The following is an 8,948-nucleotide window of genomic DNA, read 5'->3' as shown; positions in this document are numbered from 1 at the left end:
TCTGTAATACATCTGAAACTTTATTAAAGTTACATCTGTAAATTTATTAACCATTGTCACCCCAATAAACTAATTTTTTTAAAAGTACTGATTTTAAAAACTAATAACTTAATAACACCCACACACATACAGACACCCACACACCAAAAAAAAAAAAAAAAAAAATAGTCCACAAAACATTGTCCTTTCTTCCTGAAGGTTTTATGATGCTTTGCAATCATTAACCAGACTTTTACTATTAAACTTAAATGGCCAGTTGAGACAAACAGTTCTGAAACGGTTCTCCCGCCACTGATTGAGAGTAAGGGGTTGTCACCTTAATAAACTTTAATTAAAAAAGACTGGGGTGGCAGGTATTGGGAATAATATTCATTTAGCCTTCTGAGCTTTCCGGGCAGACTTGGTGACCTTGCCAGCTCCAGCTGCCTTCTTGTCCACTGCTTTGCTGACACCCACAGCAACTGTCTGTCTCATGTCACAGACAGCAGAACAGCCCAAAGAAGGTTAATCAGAGAAGTTCTCAACACACATGTACTTGCCAGGAACCATATTAATAATCGCAGCAACACCAGATTTCCAAAACTTCAGGCCATCTTCCAGCATTTCCCCAGAATGATGATCAATGTTCTCCTTCAGCTCAGCAAATTTGCAAGCAATGTAAGATTTGTGATGGGTGCGTATCTGGCACTGATTTGGACTAGATGGTTCAGGATAGTCACCTGAGCCGTGAAGCCAGTTGCTTTCATTGATGGGTCATTTTTGCTGTCACCAGCCACATTGCCACAACGAACATCTTTGACAGACACATTCTTGACATTGAAGGCAATACTGTCCCCAGGAAAAGCCTCACTCAAAGCTTCATGGTGCATATTCAACAGACTTTACTTTTGTTGTAATATTGACTGGAGCAAAGGTGACCCGCATGCCAGGTCTGAGAACACCAGTCTCCACTCAGCCCACAGGGACAGTACCAATACCACCAATTTTGTAGACATCCTGGAGGGAGAGACACAAAAACCTTGTCAGTTGGATGAGTTGTTGACAGGAAGCAATCCAGGGCTTCAAGCAGCATGGTTCCACTGGCACTGCCATCTTTATGGAGACTTTCCATCACTTGAACCAAGGCATGTTAGCCCTTGGCTCCAGCATGTTGTCACCATTCCAAACAGAAAATTGGCACAGATGATACTGTGTTAAGGTTGTAGCCAATTTTCTTATTGTAGGCACTGACTTTCTTAACAATTTCCTCATATCTCTTCTGGCTGTAAGGTGGCTCAGTGGAATCCACTTTGTTAATACCAATAATTAGTTGTTTCACACTCAGCGTGTAAGCCAGAAGGGCATGCTCATGGGTCTGCCCATTGTTAGAGACACCTGCTTCAAATTCACCAACATCAGCAGCAACAATCAGGACAGCACAGTCAGCCCGAGATGTGCCTGGAATCATATTTTTGATAAAGTCTCTGTGTCCTGGGACATCAATGATGGTCATATAAAACTTGCTGGTCTCGAATTTGCACAGGGAGATATCAATGGTGACACCAAGCTTATGTTCAGCTTTCAGTTTATTCAAGACCCAGGCAGACTTGAAGGAGCCCTTTCCCATCTCTGCAGCCTCCTTCTCAAATTTTTCGATGGTTCTTTTGTCGATCCCACCACATTTGTAGATCAGATGCCCAGGAATGGTAGACTTGCTGGAATCTACGTGTCCAATGACAATGATGTTGACGTGAGTCTTTTCCTCTCCCATTTTGGGTTAGATTTAGCAGTGGTTTTCACTACACTTGTGTTCTGGCAGCAAACTCATTGCAAAAGAGCTTTTATTTCAACCATTGCACATCCTTATCGATTAGATGTCCCTTTGGTAAATAACACATAATATTGAAATTTTTTCAAAAAGCTATGCGATAATGTTTATCTTTTTTTTGTTGTTTTGTTTTAAGATTTTATTGGGGAAGGGGAACAGGACTTTATTGGGGAACAGTGTGTACTTCCAGGACTTTTTTCCAAGTCAATTTGTCCTTTCGATCTTAGTTGTAGAGGGTGCCGTTCAGCTTCAAGATGTCCTTTCAGTCTTAGTTGTGGAGGGCGCAGCTCAGCTCCAGATCCAATTGCTCTTGCTAGTTGCAGGGGGCGCAGCCCAACATCCCTTGCAGGAGTCCAACCGGCAGGCAACCTTGTGGTTGAGAGCACACGCTCCAACCAACTGAGCCATCCATGAGGCAGCTCAGCTTAAGGTGCCGTGTTCAATCTTAGTTGCAGAGGGCGCTGCCCACCAACCCTTGCGGGACTCGAGGAGTTGAACCGGCAACCTTGTGGTTGAGATCTCACTGGCCCATATGGGAATCGAACTGGCAGCCTTCAGAGTTAGGAGCAGGGAGCTCCAACCACCTGAGCCACCGGGCCGGCCCTGTTTATCTTTTTACTGGATCATTTAGAGAGTGAATTTACTATTGACATATTTTATTTTTAATCAATATCACAATTTTGTGCTATTGATCTTATTCTCAAGTTCCCCACCCCCCTTCCTGCTTCTTTTGAATTTATTTATTTTTTCTCTGTCTATATTTTTCTCTACAATTTTTGAAGTTATACTTTCTTGCCATCCTTTCAGCATTTACTCTAGAGTTTAATGCATGTATACTAAAATTATTAATGTCTGAAATTGGTTAGTATCTTTTCCATCTTCCTAAACAAGACCCGGGTGGCGATTCACTCAGTTGGTTAGAACGCAATGCTCATAACACCAAGGTGACCAGTTCGATTCCCACATGGGCCATTGAGCTGCGCCCTCCACAACTAGATTGAAAACAATGACTTGACTTGAAGCTGATGGGTCCTGGAAAAACACACAGTTCCCCAGTAAAATTTTAGAAAAAACAACAACAACATTTTCCTAATTTGTGTTTGTGCCGTCAAGGGCGCTCCCCAGGATTATTCTTAAAAAAATAAAAAAATAAAAAAATAACAAGACCCAAGAACATTCTCCGGTCACACACTCAAATTATATACTTTTGCTTTGAAGTATTTATATTGATCAAAGTAAGGGCAGTACTCCCTGTGGTCACTGTGGTGTATACATCTCAGCAGGGATTAGACTAAAGATAAAATTTCACGTATGCAGACTTTAACCCTTTTAATGATAAAAATAAATTATGTTCATTAAAAACAGTAATAAAAAATAGAAAACCACATATGTAAAGTAAAAATTTACCAAATTAGTGACTTAAGTATTATTACGTTGCAATCTTAAACTAGCAGTTTAGGCACGTTTTATGTTACAAGTACATGTGTAACAACATTTTTTCCTACCAAATATAATATGAAGTGATATTTTGCAATAATGTGCATCCTTTTCCCACTTAATATGTCATAGAAAATTATTTATATCAAAACTTGCAGAACTCTCTCATCTACATTTAACGACAATATGTTTCACTATAAAAATACATTATAGTGTATTTCATCATCTAATTTGTTGGTAGTTAAATTGTTCCTTTTACTTTTCTAAAGAAAATATCTGTTGGTCACATGAACAATTAGGAAAAGTTATAAATAGTTATGTTAACAATGGTTATGTTGAGGGGACAGGGTTGTATGTCATTTTAATTTTCTATAGGATATGATCTAATATTGTGTGAATTATTTAAAATGGGCATGGATATTTAAAACCACAAAAAATATCTCTAAGAATTAGAAATTACAAAATTATCTGTTCCAAGCTTATTTAAATATATCATTTGTTTGGATAAAAATGTTTTAGTCTTCATCGTTTATTCATTGTTTTAGAAAAATAACAAGGCAGAAAAGAAACCATGGTTAATATAATTTTAAAGTTTAGCTTTGGAAATAAAGAAGTGTTTCATCACACATAGAAGACAGACAAATTTAATGTATAAGGGCTAGGTTACATTGCCTTTTATTTTAAGTGGGAAACTAGTTTACATATTAAATTTAAACATCCTGTCTGATGTGGCAGTATTAAGAGATCTGCTTCCTTGATCCTGTCTCATTCTGACCCTCTGCTCATCATCTGATCCATGCAATGTAAACTATGGAACCAGAGACGCCAGCTCTCTCCAGCCCTTGTACTGACCTTCATCCTTTGCCGGTGGACTTTGATGAGACAAATACAGGTAAAATCAGATATTGCTGTTATTACTAAGTAATTCCTTTATTTGATGAGAAAATAATACTATAAACAGCAAAGTTCATGGACAGATACTTTTAGAGGAGGAGTTGAAAATCTTTTGTCGCTGTGAATGAACTTAAAATTTTCCAGTTGAAGGGGATTTAAATTTCAGGCAATAATTGTTTGATGCATAAATATTTACAATGGGGTTAAATTTAATATTATTTGGGGAAATGTTATTGACTTGGCGGCTGTGAAGTCTGTTTCACTTACACTGAAGGAGTACATGCAATATGTTGCCAAGAGAATTTATCTACCTAATGAGAATTAGATTATTTTTTCCATGCTCCCTGCATTAAGATTAAATTCAACTGTAGAAAGAAACAAAGATAGGCATTTAAAATAATTTTTCTATTTCTACTCTGTCTTCCACAACTAGTGTTACTTCTGATGCTATTGGCCATTGTATTTTTCTAATTACTATTCTACACTACTACTATTACTAGTACTACAAACATAACACTTATTGCATGATTATTGTTTTAAGCATTATGCTATTGACTTATATATATTAACTTAATCACCACAATACATCTATGAATGAATATGGTTATTATCCCTATTTTATAGATGAAGAAACTAAGAATTAAAAAATAAACTTGCTACATTTTACAAACCAACTACATGATTGACCTAATGGTAAAACTTTCTTATAAACATAAAATAGGACAACTTTTGTTTATTTCTAACATGATTTTAATTGTATGTTTATGCATCATGTATATACATTAATTATAGTTGTTGCATGCATTTTTCTTATATATTTTCTAGAGCTTTGTGAGGAAAGTGTAACATACTCAGAACTCAAAGTTCGTTGTTCTTCAAATATTCAGAAGAAAAAAAGAACCAAGATTTTGAAGACAAAAGGTTAAAAAAAAACATTTAAAACTCTAGATTCCTTTTTTGTTTTTGCTTGAATATTTTAATGAACTAATCGTAACAATAAATATTCCTGGATTAATCTCTGAATCAAAATTCATCTTTTATGCCAACATTTTTTAACTGGTCGTAGTGACTTAAACTGCTGTGTAAAGAACAAATAAGAATGCACAGCTATATTTCCTTACAATATGCTGCTCTCTGGGCTTAGACTTCAGTACAAGTAGGTTGAATATTCTGACTAAAATTCTTTCCAACTCCTGAATCTTGTTTTCACTGATTATTATAACAGCCCTCTTTTCTCCCGGACAGTGTCTCCGTGGTGCCTTGCTGCAGTTGTATTTGCCTTCCTTTATTTAATTGTTCTGGTAATAGCTGCAGTTATGACAGCTAAGGGTAAGTATTTTTCAGAGCTATTTCATTAATTAGTTTTAAATTATTAGACTATAATCTTTAAAAGCTTTTAAAATTGATGCTAAGGATTTCCTCAGGGTATTTTTCTCATTTGCTGCTTTAATGATATGAGTAATTTTATCAATTCAATTTTTGAATTTTCGACAATGGCATAGGCCTAGGTGATTTTGTTGAAGATGTCAGTGGACAGCTGGCGTTTTGATAAAAATGGAAAATCATAGCATCCTATACTTTATCATATTGTTATTGACATTAGATTCACCAACACTGAGATGTAATAAAACAAAAATATTTATAGAATTTATTGGTGGGACAGTTAAAAATTAACTGTAAGGGCATCAGTCAAAGAATTTGAAAGAGAATTTAATAAAGGAAAGAAAAGATGGTGGGCATTACTCATCAAAAAATGAAACAAAATGACCAGGATATTGGACTGAACCTACACATGGCTTGAATTCAACATGATGTCTTACTACTATTTAAAAAATAGACAGCTTTTAAAATAATAAATCTATAAACACTTAATAATAGTAGGAAATCAGAAATGGGAAAAATGTCTTCACATATAGAGACTAAGATAAATTAGTTTTATAAAGCAAAGAAACAACTGCTCAAAACTCATAGACTATAAATTTATTCTAAAGGTATAATTAGATCTAATCAATTATAATCTCAAAGCAAATTATTTCAAAATATAGCAAAATATATAATTTTTAATAATAAACATATAAAAACTTGTTTAAATATATGATTTCCTGCAAAGACACATATGGTGATAAACTCAAGACGATGTAAAGAAATTAAACAAAATTATATTCTATAGATAAATAAGTAAATAAACCAAAGATGTGTACCCAAATGGGTACCTGACTGATCATTTTTAAGGGTGAAATTGAGAATATCAACAAAAACTGACTCCTTGATAAACTGTTTAGTAGCTAGCAAGAGATGAAATAGTCCCACTCAAATCAGTAAAATGAGCATAGTAGCATTACTCTAAATTATCTCACACACAGGAGGATATTTTAGGACAGTATCCCTTACAAACATTGAAGCAAAAATCCTTCACTAAAAAAAGCTATCATAATACACTACTTTACTAAGAGAGTATTACATGATAACCAAACTGGTTAAAACCAGAGATGGGTTTGTACATCTATCAAGAGATCTGTTAACACGCAGGAGAAAAAGAAATAACTACATGTAGAAGAAAACATATTTACCTTGATTAAGAGTACTTATAAGAACCTTCAGCAAGTATCATCCTTCAGAGTGAAAAATTAGAATGATTTTCAATAGAATCAGGAAGACAAGGATATCTGATAACTTCTATTATTTAACATTTTTTTTGGATGTCCTGGCCAAATAAAAGCAATGTTGCAAGAAAACCTATTTAGACATAAATATTAAAAATTCAATAATGAAATTATCTGCAGATGGTGTGCTTTCTTACCCAGATATTACAAAAAATATATATATATAGAGAGAGAGAGAGAGAAAAAACACCAGAAAAAAAAAAGAACACTTCAATAAGAAAGCTGAATACAAATTTAACACAGCCAAGAGTTATATATCAATACTAACATCATCTATCTAGGTCCACATTTTAAGCCTCTTACTTGACATTTCTTCTTAGATATCTTTGAAAAATACCTAGCACATGACATTTCCAAACAGACTCTAGCTTCCCAACCCTGATCCTTACCAACATCAATTAAAAATCAGATACTTTAATACTGTTGTCTTTCTTGCCACTTGATGTCTAGTGAAATAAACCCAAGAATCATGTGTATTATCTGTGTTATCTAATTGTCACTGATTGTCTCAACTTAGTGAATTACTATATTTCTCTATATTTGCATTACAACCAATCTAATACAAGACAATAAACTAATATCCTCTCCCTCCCCCCTCCCTCCTGTTTCCCTCCTTGCTCTCTCTCTCTCTCTCTCTCTCTCTCTCTCTCTCTCTCTCACACACACACACACACACACACACACACACACACTCACACACATTCTCTCCTTTCCTCCAAGTGATCTTATATATGCACCTTTGACTTCTTCAAATCAATTTCCATAATAACCTCTTCAAAACATAAATTTTATAAACCTACCATACCTTTACTTTTTACTACTCAATACTGTAGATTTTATATATTTAAAAATGTTTAGCATAGTTTATAAGGACGTTCCTTACTTGGTCCATGGCTGTCTACCCCACATAGTTTCTCACTCTCTATGTCCCATTGCAGTTGTCTTTTAGTTCACCGAATGACTCAGGAATATAGTCACCACATAACATCATAAAAACAAGGATAATTTTAAGGATGAGAGTAGATAGTGTTATTAATAATTACTTTGGGACAACAAGCATAAATCTTGAATTCTCTGGGCAGATTGGTATGAACTGTAACTGTTTCTGTGATCCCACTCTCTACAGAGCATATGCATAGACTATTTCTTTTACCTGAAGTATCCTTAGTTCTACTTTTTCAAGGTAACTAAACCCTAGAGTAATCAAAAATCACAGAATAATCAATATTGTCTTATGATTAGGCCAAATTTCTTTATTATAATATCTTATGTACCACTCATTTGTAGCATCTTTCAGTCTCATCTGTATAATTATTTGTGTGGTTATTTACTCAAAATCTGTCCCACTAAGTTGTTAGCTTCATTAGAACAGAGCCCATGTCTGTATTTGCTCTACATTTTATCCTTTGCTTTTGAATACTATATTGACATTATAAGTACTTAGTGATTATTTTTGATTAGGGAAATTCATCCACTTAATAACGTTCATGGCTTATAGAGATTTTAATACTTTATTAAAAGGCACAAATAAGAGCATTAATGAATTGAATATATATTAAATGTGCCATGGTGGGAAGATAAATATGTGAGGATGGTAATACTACTCTAAATTCAACTAAGATTTATGTAACATCAACACAAGTATATTTTCCTAATAAAAAGTATATTATAAATTATACACAGAAGTAAAAATGTATGACATTAACAAAAATACATATTTAAACATATTAACAAGAGAAGTATGGAGCTAGCCTTTCCAGGTATAAAAATAGTCTTTAAAAGTACAAGTACGTAAGGTCACATTATAATACTGGTATAAAATGAATATATCAAAATACGATTTTTTTAAAAAGCCTAGTAATAAAATCATATGCATGTGTGTATACCCATAATGTGTGTGTGTGTGTCCAAAAATTTTAATACTCAATATGTACCAAAAACAAAAAATGAATACAAGTCATGTGTATACGTTTTTTTGGAACCCCCAATATATTTAATTATAGTTGACATACAATATTATTCTACTTCAGTTTCAGGTGAACTGCACATAATATTTTGATGAGTACACCTTGGTAAAGTCATGAGAACACCAACATAATTTAAGGGTAGACTATTTACTTGATAATGAAATAAAATAAATTGGTAAA

General features: G+C 34.1%; 1 pseudogene; it reads right to left on the bottom strand.

The window, feature by feature from the left end:
• Positions 1-369: 369 nt before the first annotated feature.
• LOC117029006 (elongation factor 1-alpha 1-like) lies at positions 370-1,750 on the bottom strand (annotated as a pseudogene).
• Positions 1,751-8,948: the final 7,198 nt, after the last annotated feature.

The sequence above is a fragment of the Rhinolophus ferrumequinum genome, chromosome 10 (assembly GCF_004115265.2).
Source record: "Rhinolophus ferrumequinum isolate MPI-CBG mRhiFer1 chromosome 10, mRhiFer1_v1.p, whole genome shotgun sequence".
NCBI lineage: Eukaryota > Metazoa > Chordata > Mammalia > Chiroptera > Rhinolophidae > Rhinolophus > Rhinolophus ferrumequinum.
This window is presented reverse-complemented; position numbering and strand designations above follow the sequence as displayed.